The sequence below is a fragment of the Sus scrofa genome, chromosome 1 (genome assembly GCF_054392235.1).
Source record: "Sus scrofa isolate SSC_HxYL_T2T_F1_AM1 chromosome 1, Sscrofa_HxYL_maternal_Yorkshire_Landrace_v2.0, whole genome shotgun sequence".
Classification (NCBI taxonomy): Eukaryota; Metazoa; Chordata; class Mammalia; order Artiodactyla; family Suidae; genus Sus; species Sus scrofa.
In genome coordinates, this window is record NC_139383.1 from 34,754,454 (window position 1) to 34,769,976 (window position 15,523).

Genomic DNA, 15,523 nt, shown 5'->3' on the forward strand with positions numbered 1-15,523 from the left:
AGTTTATGAGAAATCTAGTGTTTGTTACCTGTAATGTTTTTCTGATTCCAGAGCCACTGTGGTCTACTTTGGTTTGCTGTGATGCCAAGCACTATAAACTTTTTTTTTTTTTTTTTGGCCAAATTCATGGCATATGGAAGTTCCCAAGCCAGGGATGGAACCTGAGCTATGCACAGCTGCAGCAGTGCTGATCCTTTTAACCCACTGCGCCAGGCCAGGGATTGAACCCTCATTACTGCAAAGACAACACTGGATCCTTAACCCACTGCACCACAGCGGGAACTCCTTTATAAAGGTATTTTGAGTAAAATTATGAGGGAAACTATCATCTTTTCTGTTTGTAAATGATTTTATTGTAACATGAGAGCAATTCCATAAACCACACCTGAAATGTCACATTAAGCATCTTTAGCTCATTACCATTCCTTGTGTAATAGTTACGCTTTCTATCAATTTAGAAGCAATTAGAGTTGCTTTATACAATATTTATTTGTAAATAAATGGATTTCTGAGGATGGTAATAGTTTTGAAGGCTGTATCTGTTGTTGCTAATGTTCAAGTTAAAGGAAGTGACATTATTTCAAAGATTGCTGTCATTCTGATCCTCTAGGACAAGACGATGTAAGGATTAAATGTAGACATGGTCTCAAATCCCAGACCCTAAATTAAATGTGGTATTTCATTTGGACTTAGTCTTTTATATTAAAAATAGACATTGGTTAAGTACTAACTATATGTACAGCATTTAGTTAGAAATTGTCAAGATATAAAGTGTATGATGAATTCTTTAGTAGGTTATATATAATAGTCATAGGGAGTTTCCATTGTGGCTCAGCGAGTTAAAAACCCAACATAGTATCTGAGGATGTGGGTCTGATCCCTGGCCAGTGAGTTAAGGATTCAGCATTGCTACAAGCTGCAGCGTAGGTCACAGATGCGGCTCGGATCCAGCGTTGCTGTGACTGTGCTGTAGGCTCCAGCTGCAGCTCTGATTCAGTGCTTAGCCCTGGGACTCTTCATATGCTGCAGGTGCAGCCCTAAAAAGAAAAAGAAAAAAAAAAAAAAGACACTCATAGAAAGAATTTTGTAATAAATATTGTTTTTTTTCCACTTTACTACTGGGAAGGAGTTTATGACTTGCTCCCCCTCTGACCTACTTTTCAACCTCAAGATTTTAGAATATGCTTTTTTCCAGCTATCACCTTGCCGGAATCTAAGCTCAGACTTCCTCATTAGGCTTGCTTCTTCTCCCAAAATTCTGGAGGACACTCAGTGAATCCTTAAATATATAGTGAGCACCTTCACCATAGCATGTTTTAGAGACTGAGGACATGGTCCTTTACATCATGGATCTTACCGTCTAGGGCAGACAAATGCTAAACAGATAGTTATAAATAATGAAGTAATCATATGCTTGCCAAGTTGTGTAGAAAAATAGAAGGAGAGGTCCTCTGAGGAAGATTGCCTATGCCTTGGAGTCACTGAGAACCAAAGGAATTCTTGCCGTAAAGAAAGCTGGGCAGGAGATTCCAGGCAAAGAGTACAACCTGCATGAAGATATGGAGACTGGAGAGAAGAGGACAGAAGCCCCACCATAGTTGGAGAGGAGGCTGTGAAAAGGAGCTTGGCTATAAGTCATCATGAGGGTTTTGTTACAAGGAAAAAAGGGGAACCAAGGTGGAAGAAAGACATGATCAGGTTTTCATTTTATAAGGGTCTCTCTTAGCCCAGTGTGAAAGATGGTTTGGAGGCCATATGGATTTTGGGGAGACCAGCTGGGAGGACATCTGTAATCCAAGGGATGATAGTGGTCTGGATGAGGGTGGGAGGGAGAAGGGACAGGGAGAAGAGAGGAATTTTGAAGGTACGCATGGTACAGCTTACCGATAGATTTGTGGGGACCTAGAGGAAAGGGTGAGAGATGCTGCCAAAGCACCTGGTTTGAATGGTAACATTGAAGAGACGGGGAACATGAAGTTGAGTGTCTTGGACCTTTGCCTCCCTATATTTAAAAACAAAATTGCATGTTACTTTCCCCTGCCTAATTCTGTTTTCGGCATCATGAGTGAATATTCTTTTCAAATTTTCTTCTCTTTCTATTTGGTTTAAGGTATATATGTAAGTATGTGTGCATTTGCATCTTTTGAAAACATAGTCATCGAAAATTTCCCATTTCCGTTCCAAACAACTGGCTCCTTACCCTAGGGCACCTTTCTATATTGACTTTCTCTCCTTTATACTTTAGCTTCCTTGAGTGATAACCTTTAGTCTTTTCTCTTTTTAGAAGTTTTTTCCCTGGTACATTTCTCTTCTTTAAGCTTATATATAAATACATATATACATGCATGTGTGCCCCAACGTATCAGTACATATAATTTCTTTTAGATTGTACTGTGTTGGTGTGTAATAAAATATGGAAAAAGGAAGAAAACTTAGGAAAAAAAAGTTGTCTTAGAAAATGGAGATATAATAGAAGGTTGCTGAGGTTTTTTTTTTTTTTTTTTTTTTGAGAATAGCAAAGACTACCATTTGGCTGCTTACTAAAGTCAGAAAAAATAGGAATTCAACTCTTATTTTCCCCCATACACTTTCAGGGCATTATGACAGCTTTAATGTGAATTGTAAAGTGTAGGAGGTACACTCTAATTCCCTTTCACACACATAAATCAAGTTTCAGGCTCTTTCGGAAATGTTTACTAGAAAACATCATGGGTAGACTTTAAAATGCTTTTGGATTGCATGACGGCATGGTGCCGCTTCGATTGAAGGCTTGTAATATTTTATTTTCTTTCCCAAAGAGTCAAGATAAATCCTGTAAACGTTTTTTCTCGTTTAGTTGTTTCTGTTGTACCATTGTGTTTGGCTCTAACCTTTTACCCCCCGGGAAACAAAAGTGTTTTCTTACACTGGTGCTCCTGCTGAGTCCTCCAGCTGTTGGGCAGCAGTTTCAAAGTTGTTCCTTATTTACACACTGTAATTCCGGTTGATCAGAAAACTTCCTGAGTCTTGTCTCAAGTATAATACACACATAATAAGGGATGTATTTTGAAGGGAGTGCAGCCTATTTTATTATTTAATATAAAACCTCGTTAAATTAGATTTTGTACCCTTTTAAAAAACCAGGTCTGTTGAACTTCAGCACAAAATGTAGCCTACAGAACCTCAATCACATTCATCAGTAGCAGGTTTTAGGCTCTACTCTGTATCCATTCACCATTAAAAATAACTGTAAATGTGTTAAGCCATGAGTGTGTGCCAGTCACCAGGTTGGGGTCTGGTTTGACTTTGCCCTCTAGGAACTTCAGTCTGTTGAGAGAAATGGACATGGCAACAAGCATCCCAACCCACTTAGGATGAGGTGCTGAGACAGGACAGATGGGAGAGGAACTGGCTTTCCCTGGAGGAGTCGAGAAAAGCATCACAGATGAGGGAACAGTTGTGTTAAGCCTTACCCTTGGAGTTTCCAGATGAAGAGCAGGGGAGTGGCTTAAATATTTACCACGGAACAATATGATAAATTCCATCATAGTGTTAGGTTTTGGCATTATGGGGATACACTGTGAAGGCAGATTACTCAATGAGGGGTGGGTTGGATGGAATTTACTTAGTAAGTGATACCACCTTTGAGATCTGACAGCATGCCTGGATCAGAAGGGTAAGAGAACTTGGCGCAGTGGGATTGGCGGCATCTTGGGAGTGATGGGATGCAGGTTCAATCCCCGGCCTGGCACAGTGTGTTAAGGATCCAGTGTTGCTGTAACTGTGGCTTAGGTTGCAACTGTAGCTGGGATCTGATCCCTGTCTTGGGAACTCCATATACTTACAGGGCTGCTAAAAAAAAAAAAAAAAAAAAAAAAATAGAAGGGTAAGAGAGAGCCAAGGAGGATTTTCTAGGCAGAAAGAGTAGCCTGTGAAGGGGCCAGAAATACAGAACTGCCACGGGCGCCTGAAGACACTAGAGATGAATGTGGCAACTTCTTGGGGTTAGATGGTAAAATCCTTGGGTCCTGTGCCACAGAGTGTCAGCTTTATCTTAAAAGCAGCCTGATGACGTTGAAGGATTGTAGGTAGACAGGGGAGTGATAGCATCAGACTTCCACAATTAGAAGGTGATGTTAAATTCATTTAAAAAATTGGATACATTGGCGTATCAATTCCCAGGGGGAGCTTCACCACCTAGAACCCTTCCTGCCTTAATGCTTGGGCTTTTAGTTACCCAGTAGCCTTGCTTAACTTTTAGAATCCTGTGCTTATGGCAATTTTTACTACCCTTATCTTTGCTGCTGTCAACCATTCTTTTCTGCATTTGTCATGTGTGTGGTACACAGAGCCCCAGCCAGGGTCATGAAGGGCAACTGGAAATGTAACAAGATTACAAAAATTACATATTAATGAAGCCTGATGTTTAAGTTGTTGGTTGATTTTGGTGTTTCTATGAGTACTTGAGTCTGTCGAAATTAATCTGCCATTCTCAACACTGCCTTCCAGCTTGGGAATTGACTGCAGGTAAAATAATTGGAAATTATTGGTATAACCCAAACTACATTACGGCTGCCATACACGGGAGCCAGGCTGCTTTTGTCTGCTTCCTCATAAACATTCTTTCCGCATTCTTTATCAGCACATAATCCTGAGACACAAAAAGCCCTTGTGTCCCACTGGGAATGTGAGAAAATCAAGCCTGTATATTGATTTTGCTCCTAGTTAGGAACTACTAATATTTCTATATTAACTACCCTGGTTTTGAATTGAGATCAGCGTTTTCAGCAAAATGTGTCCTACATTTCCCCCCAAGGCATCACCATTCCCATACAGTACAATTTAAAGACAGATTATAAATGCCTGTTTTCATCCACCTGATGCTGTGATTTGAGGGTACTTGTTAGATATGTAAATTTAATGGCACTCAGCCTAATACTAAGCGCTTAAATAGCACTTTCTATGTGCCAGATACTTTATGTAAATTAACACATTTAATCTCTGCAATCACCTGAGGTAGATATTTTTGTTATACATGCCTGTGTAAGAACTGAATTGTGGTCCTACGTTCATATGTGAAAGCCCTGACCCCCATTGTGACCCTATTTGAAGGCAGAACCTTTCATGAGCTAATTAAAGTTCACTGAGGTCCTAAGGCTGGGTCCCCAATCCAGTAGGACTGGTGTCCTTATAAGAAGAGAGAGACACCAGGGATGCAAGTGCACAGTGAAAAGGCCATATAAAGACACAGGGGGAAGGAGGGAAGCCTCAGGATAACATTGCTAGTACACTGATCTTGGACTTCCAGCCTCCAGAACTTTGAGAGAATAAAATTGTTGTTTAAGCCATCTAGTGTGTGGCATATTGTTAAGGCAGCCCTTACAGATTATTACCCAAAAATTTTGCATATGAGGAAATGGAGGCACAGAGAGATTAAGCAACCGGCTCAAGGTCACACAGCTAGAAAATGACCAAGTCGGGATTCACCCTTGAAAAGTGTGATTATTTAATCAGTGTGGTTAACCACTGGGCTATACTGGTTCTCATGTAGATGGAGCTTCCCACTACCTGGGCCTGGCTGTGTGACCACGTACAGCCTTTGGCATGTTTCCATCTGTGCTTTTCTCTGCTTACCTTTTTGCTTCCTAGTGTTTAATATCCCAGGGATGTTCACTTTAGGCTGTGCTGCAGAGGAATGATATATCTGCAGAATCACTTACTTTCATCATGGCTAGTAGTTTGTGTGGCTCAAGCAGTGTCATGGTTCAGAATGAGCAGGGTCAGCAAACACTTGAAATTCTTCTTGTCATGCATTAACTTTTCAGATGATAACAAAATTCACCATCCCTGTTTCCCAGCATTAGTTTCATTATTTCTGTTAAAGACTGATTTCATGGAATATCCCTGACTGCCATCTTTTGGAAAGGAATTTCTGGGAAAGGACAGAGAAGGAAAAGGAGAAATTATTGGAGAATTTATTTGAGTTAAAGTATTCATGTTAATGCCAAAGACTGGCTGATGAATTGAGTACTTAATTATATAAAGTGTGTATGTTTTAAAATGGTCTTTAAAGTATAATGTTTTTGGTAGATACTCAGACCTCAGTAAGAGTAAAGAAATGGTGCAGTTGTAACAATGCAGTAACCATTGAGGGTACATTATGGGATCTTGCCTGAAAATACAGAGTGGATTACATACATAGCTACATTGAGATTGGTCTGGGAAATAATAAAGGATTTATTTCTGAGCTTATTAACCATTTCCCAGGAATTTGCAAATTAGTAGGTTATATAGGAAAGCAAAACTTATTAGTCAATATTTGGACTTTTGTCCCAATTCTCCTTATAAGATGTAATTAAAGAAAGATTAGGAGTTCCCTGGTGGCTCAGTAGGTTAAGGATCCAGTGTTGCCACTGCTGTGGCTTGGGTTGCTGCTGTGGTGTGGGTTTTGGCCCAGGGGAACTTTGCATGATAAGGGTGTGGCCAAAAAAAAAAAAAAAAAGAATAAATTGTATGCTTTGTCAGGTGCCTTTCATATAAATATAATTTGATACAGATATTTAGACAGGTAAAAATAATAAAATTACACTATAGTGATTAATCTTTATACTTTATATTTTACTTAATTTTATAAGCTTGACTATTACATGATAAGCCTGGCTTAGTTTCTGAAATCATGTTAATATCACTTCACTTACTATGAGAGAGGCTTGAGAATAGCATCATTTCCTAGTGAGGTTCCCTTCGGCTTATGAACCAACCCATAATTTGCTTTGTGTGAAGGACTCTTAACCAGGATTAGAAGAAATAGGAGAAGGTCTTGTGTTTTACCATAAATGTGAAACTTTAAACATAAACTGCCTTAGAATGAGAATGATTGATGATGTATTGTTGATTTTTTTTTTTTTCCTTTTGGAATCATTTTGTTATCTCTGTATTTCCCTGTATAATTTCAGTAGAAACTATGTTTCATGTTCAAAATAAGACATTTGTCTCGTAATTACCTTATTTAATACTTGAATGTGCACTCCTCAATTTATGGCACTGAAATTGGTTGCTGTGGAAATATTTTCAAAACCCTAGGCTTATAATTTGTGGAAAATATATTAGAGAATCACATGAATTGTTCTTTTTTGTTGTTGTTGGCATGCAGAAATTCCTAGGCCAGGGATTGAACCTGTACTACAGCAGAGCCACAGAAGTGATAATGCTGGATCATTAACCTTAGCCAGGAAATTTCTTCCCTTTTTTAAAAAAATATGCTCTTTTCTCAAACCTACTAACAATAAAAATAAAATAATAATTTATGGGCGAAATAAATTATTTTCATATATAAAGTAGAAATTTTCCCTTCCCATCAGAGTGGCTTTATGTCTTACTATATATATATATTTTTTCTTGTCTATAAACTCATTCTAGTTTTAAACCATTTTATTTGCCAGTGAAAGATGAAAGTAATTATTGCATTTTTCTTTAAAGCTGAAACTTACTTTTGTGTTCTAATCACATTTTAAAGACTTAAACGACATTTAAATTTATTTGTTGAAAAAATTCAATATCATTATACCAATACAGGTGTCATGATTTTCTTCTTTTTTTTTTTTTTATGATCTTTTGTCTTTTTAGGGATGCACCCACTGCATATGGAGGTTCCCAGGCTAGGGCTCTAATCAGAGCTGTAGCTGCCGCCCTATACCACAGCCTCAGCAATGCCAGATCTGAGCTGCATCTCCCGGCAATGCCGGATCCCCAACCCAGTGAGTGAGGCCAGGGATTGAACCTGCAACCTCATGATTCCTAGTCGGATTTGTTTCCACGGTGCCATAATGGAGAACTCCCCGATTTTCTTCTTCTTCTTTTTTTTTTTTTTTTGTCTTTTTGCTATTTCTTGGGCCGCTCCCGTGCGGCATATGGAGGTCCCCAGGCCAGGGGTCCAATCGGAGCTGTAGCTGCCAGCCCACGCCAGAGCCACAGCAACGCGGGATCTGAGCCGCATCTGCAACCTACACCACAGCTTATGGCAATGCCGGATCATTAACCCACTGAGCAAGGCCAGGGATTGAACCCGCAACCTCATGGTTCCTAGTCGGATTCGTTAACCACTGTGCCACAACGGGAACTCCCCGATTTTCTTCTTGAACCACATTCCTCCAATACCCACTCCCAGAAATTCTAAATCTGGCTACCAATTGGCAAAACTAATTGTAAATATGTTTTTTTTTTTTTTCCCCTCTGCATTCAGGCAGTTTTAACATGGAATTATCTAATACATCTCTGATTCTGACACTAATTTTGATGTGCATTTTTTTTTTAACATCACCAAGCAATTCCCTCCGTTCCCACCCTGTCCACCTGGAGATAACATCAGGGTCCACAGGTTAAGGGCTCAGCCCTTATAAGACTATCCCTCCTTCAGATGCCAGTTGCAAGTCTGATAGGCTTTTGATCAGAGGATCCCACAGCCTCCCCCCTGGGTTCGATTAATTTGCTAGAGCTGCTCACAGAACTCAGAAACATTTTAGATCAGCAGGTTATTATAAAATGATATAAATTAGGAACAGCCAGATGGAGCAGAAGCATAGGGTAGGTCTAGGGAAAGAGCTCAAGGCTTCCATGCCCCTGTCAGGCGCTCCACTCTCCTCACATCTTCATGTTTTCACCAACCTGGAAGCTCTCTGAACCTGGTTCTTTTAGGGTTTTATGGAGGTTTCATTACAAAGGCAAGACTGACTAAATCATTGGCGATTGATTCAACCTCCAGCCTCTCTTCTCTCCAGCTTCTCTTCCTTCCCCCCAGGGGGGTGGGGTGGGGTGGGGTGTTTGTGTGTGTGTGTGTGTGTGTGTTGGGGGGGTGGTTGTGAGGGGGTGGGATTGCAAGTTCCGACCTTCGAGTCACGTGGTGGGTTCCCTTACATAGGTGCTTTTCAAAGGTCATCCCATTAACGTAAACTCAGGTGTGGTTGAAAGGGATTTGTTTCGACTATCAAGACTTTTATTGCTCTTTTCACTTAGGAATCGGCAAGCGTTTTAGGACCTTTGTGCTAGAATCAGGGGCAAAGACCAATACATATTTCATATTATGAAGCCCAATGTCCCAGTGCTCAACATGGAAAATAAGTGGAATCCTGTTTGATGGATAATTATCTACTCTTATTTAGGTTCCAAATATTATATTCTTCTGGTTCCTGTCATAGGCACCTGTGGTTTGTAGGTGACCAGCATCCTTCCTCGTGCTGATAGCAGCATCCATTTTGCCTTGTGAAACTACACCTCCTCATTAATATTCAGGCTTGGGGGGACTTTTTGTCATGGTGTCTTTGATCCAGTGCTGGGTAGCTAAGACATTCTAGGGAAATAAAGAGTCCTACCCTAGGATTTCCTAGACAAGAACGTCTTTGCTATCAGGTGGTGAAATTTGCAAGATGTAGAATGTGAGAGCTTGTGGCATCCACATTTCCTGCCTTGTGGAGAAAGAAGAGTAATAGAGAGAGAAACTGGAGATTTCCCATCATGTTAAAAATCCCTGGTTCTGACTATTAAAATCAAGGCAAGAGGCCTGAAATGGAGTTGTTTATTCTAATCCTCAGGTCACCAAACCAAGAGTTAATTACAGTTTTATCTCCCAGAAGTGGAATCCTAAACCAGTCAATCAGGAATCACCTGGTCAGCTCTAATTGGGTAATCTGCCTGAGATTCTTGCCATCTTCAAAAGGAAAGTAGCCTTGCACTAACCAGTCCACTGTGTTGCCCAGTATTCCTTGTTCCTGCTAGGAACTATAAGCCTTTTAGTTTTTACATGTCCTTGAAGTTGCTGTCTATTTGCTAGATTGGGTTCTGCCTGATTCATGAATTGTTGAATAAAGCCAATAAGATCTTTAAAATTTACTCAGTTGAATTTTGTTTCTTAACTCAACTATTTATGAGAACTAGCTTTTTTCTTGCATATCCTATGGTTTATTATTCAACATTTCCTTTGATTCCACAAGTCAGTACATTTCACCTTTTCCTAAGCTAGTTTGAGTTCAATTTCTGTCAAGTTGTGTTTTCTGTGTTCAAATTTTACCTCTTTTTTAATGCATAAATTATTTTCAATAGTTAGAATCACAGCACAAATTGTTTTGAACTTTTCCCCCAATTAATACATCTAATAATGATTTTTTTCTAAGTATTTTCTTCCCTTTTTTCTTTTAAACTGGCTTGTAACAGGTTTCATTACTCCAGGGAGTATCTTTTCCCTCTATAGGCAGTATCCTTACATAACACCCTTCCCTTATTGGGTACATTTGGTTCACAGTATTTGAAGGATAAAGATTCATTGACAAAGAGAATATAGATATGAGACAAGTATTCAGTTTTTAGAATGCTTAAAATTCTAGTTGTCTGATGCAGTCATTATTCACATTTGGTGTGCTCTGTCCCCAAGGAAAGGTTGACTTTAGAGAGAAAACCAAATGTATGGTAGAGCATTGTTGGAATTGGGGAGGGCAGGCACTTATTGATCTTGTCACAGAATTCAGAATATTGAAAGAGCATGGACTTTGGAGTTCAAATAAAACTAAATACAAGTCTCAACTCTGCCAGTTGTGACCTAAGTTACATTAGTTACATTGTTTGACTCCTTGGTCCAAATGGGGATAAAGATACCAATTTTATGCCTCTGTTATAAAGATGAAATGAAGAACTGTTACCTAGATTTTCTTTAAATTATGCTCAACACCCAAAGAAAACTGCCGATTCTTCTTCCTTTTTTTTTTAAATTAATTTATTAAAAAAAATTGTTTTTTTCTTTTTCTTTTTAGGGCTGCACCTATAGCATAAGGAAGTTCCCAGGCCAGGGATCAAATAGGAACTATAGCTGCCAGCCTACATCACAGCCATAGCAACGTGGGATCCAAGCCTTGTATGCAACCTACACCACAGCTCCTGGCAATGCCAGATCCCCAACCCACTGAGCAGGCCAGGGATTGAATCTGCATCTTCATGAATACTAGTTGGCTTCATTTCCACTGTGTCTCAACAGGAACTTCCTATTCTTTATTCTTAGATACCTTCTTTTCCATTATTGCTTGTCTGATCCAGCAGGATCACCATGTCTTTCTTCTTGGACCCTGTCAGCTTTCCTCCTCTGCTTCTGCACCCTTTCTGTGGTGGTTATGTCCAGTCTTGGTCCCTGTGGAAGACCTCCTCCCAGTTGCTAGATGGGACTTCCTTTTGTTCATTAGCATCTCTCACTGTGTCAGCAACCATAGCCCAAATTTCTTTTCTTGCCTTTTCCTTTTTCTTTTGTTTTGCTTCATTTTATTTACTATAGCAACACACATGAGTTACTTCCCTGTCTCTTCTCCACAAATGGGACTTTGTATTTAAGCTGTGCAATACGGTGATTCGATATACATATATATAGTGAAGTGATTAATATAGTCCAACTAATTAACATATCATCTCCACCATAGTTGCCATTTTTGTGTATGTGATGAATGCACCTGAGATCTACTCTCTTAGCCTATTTCCAGTGTTCAAGGCAGTATTAGTATAGTCACCTGTATGCATTTTCAATAGATGATTTGTTAGGGAAAACATTTCAATGATGTGGATCTTCAAAAGATTATGTTAGTATCAGATGTCAGGCAGGTCTTCTCCTTTCCACTTTATTTTTCCACCAGTGAAGGAAATTGTTAGAAACTTGATGGTGGCATAACTGATTGAAGATTTACTAGCGCAAGCACTGCTTACTTGCTTAGACCCTGACAATGAATGTGTAGTTTGTGCTATTATAAACAGTTGTTCTGTATTTAAAATGTCATTACTTACACTATTTTTTAAAAATGCCATCATGGGTTGATTGCAACAAAGCCCAGAAAATACCACTAGTACTTCTGATAATTTTCCCAATCATATAGTTGAATTGTAATTATATAACTTGGATTTATTTGTGAGTAGCATTAAAACTTCACATAATTGAGAGTCTTATATGTAGATCATTATTCCTTTCTGTCGTGGGTTCAGAGACTCTACTCTAATGCTTTTAATTGTATGACCATCCTGTTGAGATTGTCTGCTAGTGAAAATGGAAATTTAATTTTTATGAGGTTTATATGTGTTTTGAAGCAAATTAAAATTACAGCAGTTTGGATTGTAGATTTAATTTGTATTTTCTGACAGGAAGGAAACTGTTGAGTTTTAAAATGTGATTTGGTTTGAACAAACTCTGCTAATTAAATTTATTCTTGAGGACACTATTGGTAGAAAAAATATAGATGGAGATAACTTTTCATTGCCTCTTTCTGCATTTTGAAATACCTCAATATTTTAACATTTTGTTTTTTAAATAGAACATTAACAGAAAGGCATTTACAAATGACTTATTTGCATTTTAAAAGTTTACAAAGGATTACTCAGGAAATATTTTCTTCCCTAGTTTACTTCTGACTCTGGGAACAAATAGTGTTATCATTTGATAACTGTCTCAACAACTGTCTTCACAGATTCAGTCTTCAATTTGTTGAAGCTAGTATTAGATTGTTTAACTTGTTAAAACTTGGAGACAGATGTCTGTTGATGGTTAACAATTCACTTGATAATGTAAGTTAAGATTATAAATTGGATTTAAAGTAACCTGCCAAAAGCATTATTTTTAAAGATTCAGTCTTCAATTTGTTGAAGCTAGTATTAGATTGTTTAACTTGTTAAAACTTGGAGACAGATGTCTGTTGATGGTTAACAATTCACTTGATAATGTAAGTTAAGATTATAAATTGGATTTAAAGTAACCTGCCAAAAGCATTATTTTTAAAGAAGATTTAGATTATGATTTTACTCTTGGGAGTTTAAATGTTGCTAAGCATTTACTGTTAAGACTTATGTTAAAGGAAGTAGAAAGAAGAATTAGTGGAACTGAAACCCACCATTCTTGGGAAAATCAAGCTTTGGTAAAAGATTCCTGCCCATTAAACCTGTTTTAGACTGTCTTGGAAATATTTGAAGTCCAAGGGTGATAAATAAGCCCATGAATACCACTTGAGAAAAGCCAGCTCTTGTTTTCTTTGTTTGGTTTGATGGGATTTGATAAATATGGCCATTGTAACATGTGCATTTCTAGGATTCATCAGTTACTATGTTTGAAGGACACTTTGGTCCGTTGTCAGCATATGTTTCTGAGGAATCAGGGGGCACTGGGGATCTATAACAGAACCATGAAGAGGGGAAAATAAATTGAAAAGGAAATGACTGACCCTGGAAATTACCAGGACATCCTGCCCAGGATGTCATTACCAAATCTGTGTTCCGTTACTTTTATAAAAAGATAAAATCTATACACATCAGAGGACAATGGCAGACTGGGACATAATTGGCCTATGACGATAAAGAACATTTCATATTGCATCGACCTAGTACTTTTAATTAGAGTTTCAGTTTAATTGCAGTATAATTCTCAACTAGTTGTTGGCACTGTCTGATGATAGGCTATAGATTTTACTTAAGACTTCACATCATGTAATAACCATGGTTGCATGCAAAGTGACATTGAATGCACAGCACAGTGTCCATGAGCTGGACCTTAGGGAAATGCGTAGCTTCCTTTACTACATTAGATTTCCATTACTATGTTGTTTTCTATTCCCTTGTTCATCTGTATGAGTCAATAGTTACTCAAAATAGAGTCAGGCTCAATATTACTGCATTTAAACTATACTCATTCATAATATATGAGAAAAAGAAGATGAGAAGGAAAAGGAAATGAAAAATCAGAATTATATTATTTTTGAATTATATTACTTTTATGAAAGACAGGCAGCTTTTTTTTTTTTTTTTTAAACACCCAGAATAGCAGAAAATAAGATGTAAAAGTCAATAGGATATAATATGTTGGCAGGAAAAAATCTCTCTTGATAATGTGGTGTATTGCTTAAGCATTTAAAGATGAATACATAGAAAAATTACTGGGCCTAGTGTTGGTGGTATTATTGTACTATTAAGAGCCCATGTCTAAACACTTAATCATTAGATATTCAGATTAGTAAAGTTTTATTTTATCAAGAATCCTGTGTCTAAGGAAGGTAGCATCAAGTGTCAAGTTGGCTCAGCTAGGAGGAAGGTGTTGTGTTGATGCATCCAATGGTTTTATGAGCAGGATACCACCTGGCTCCTCCTTGGTCTGACTTCATTTGTTGTTGTCTGGTATAATGAGAACTCGTCATTGGCTTAATGCCTTTACTTGTAAGAGACAGATGCTATCTGATCCCTCCTGTCAGAATAATTCCCAGAATAAGCCATTCAACCAAGAACAATCGGTGTCTTGTGGGTTGCAAACAGTAGGGGATTTTCTGTATTCTCTCGCACCTTGCCTTTTCTGTTTGTGTTTGTCCCCCGGTAGCAGAAACTGTTCACTGACTGACTAAGTGAAGGGGCACACCAGTGGCTTTTGAGAAGATAACTGCTTTTCTGTGATTTGGCTATTCTTTATTACTGTGATGTAACCAACTCAGTATCCGAAAATGTCCACATGGCCAGTATACTTTTAGCATTTCTGTTGAGCCTATCTCCTTCATGTGTTTCTATATGTCTCTTCTGATATATACATTTTATTTTAAATCGGTCTCTATTTTTGTCCTCCTTTTCTTTCTCCACTCCTTCTGCTCCCATTTCTCATCCTGTGATCACGTATCATTCACAATCAGGACTTTCTTTTGGTCTGTCTTCATTTCAGAGTAGTTAAAGCCATGCGTTGTGGCTGAAAACAAACACAGCACAGTGTGATGTGAATGAGACAAGGAATATGTTTTCACTTGCACTTGTAGGGTGGAGTGGGTATTATAGATCTGGATATTTCACTTGTTGCTTCACTTTTTTGTTCAACAACATTATCCAGCACAGGTCTCCCTAGAGCTTTCAGTCACTTGGAGTGAGGATTAAAAACAGGCACACAATGAAGTTCCTGCTGGGGCGCAGTGGGATCGCGAAGTCTCTACCGTGTCTGGATGAAGGTTCCATCCTTGGCCTGGCGCAGTGGGTTAAGGATCCGGCGTTGCCACAGCTGCCACATTGTGGCTGGAATCTGATCCCTGGCCTGGGAACTCCATATTCCACAGGACAGCCAGAAAGGAAAAAAACAAAAAACAGGCAAACAAACATATAAGAAACTCTGTAAACTGCTAATAGGAATTCATGCTTGAAATCCAGGCAGCAAGATTTATTTATTCATTTATTTGTATATTTTATATTTATTTTTTGGACAGTGATTCAATTATAACAAAATTATATTCTGAGAAGAAAATGCACAGCAGCCAGATGGTTCATTTTAGAACAACTCTTGAATTAGTTAAGAAGCCTTTTTTGAGCTCTTGTCTTCTGTAAAATAGTGTCCTAGCTAGTCCTGGAAGAGGTAAAAGACCTGCAAGACCCAGTTCCTTTAAGCATGTAAATCTTGTTAGAGACTCTTGAAATGTCTGTTTATAAAAATTCTTGGTAGAAACAGAGATAGCTCACACTAAATTAACAATACTACAGTTTAAAACAAAAGAGCTGAAAGGATGTAATGTGATCA

At 38.4% G+C, this 15,523-nt stretch overlaps 1 protein-coding gene and 1 long non-coding RNA gene across 44 annotated transcripts in view; both read left to right on the plus strand.

Annotated features, from left to right (window-relative positions):
* PTPRK (protein tyrosine phosphatase receptor type K) overlaps positions 1 to 15,523 on the plus strand; it is a 560,031-nt gene that overhangs the window by 23,636 nt on the left and 520,872 nt on the right. The gene's annotated exons all lie outside the window — the stretch shown is intronic.
* LOC146406020 (uncharacterized) lies at positions 7,630 to 13,814 on the plus strand. The gene is made up of 2 exons (XR_014803950.1): positions 7,630 to 12,490; positions 12,647 to 13,814. It is a non-coding gene; the product is annotated as an uncharacterized LOC146406020 (long non-coding RNA).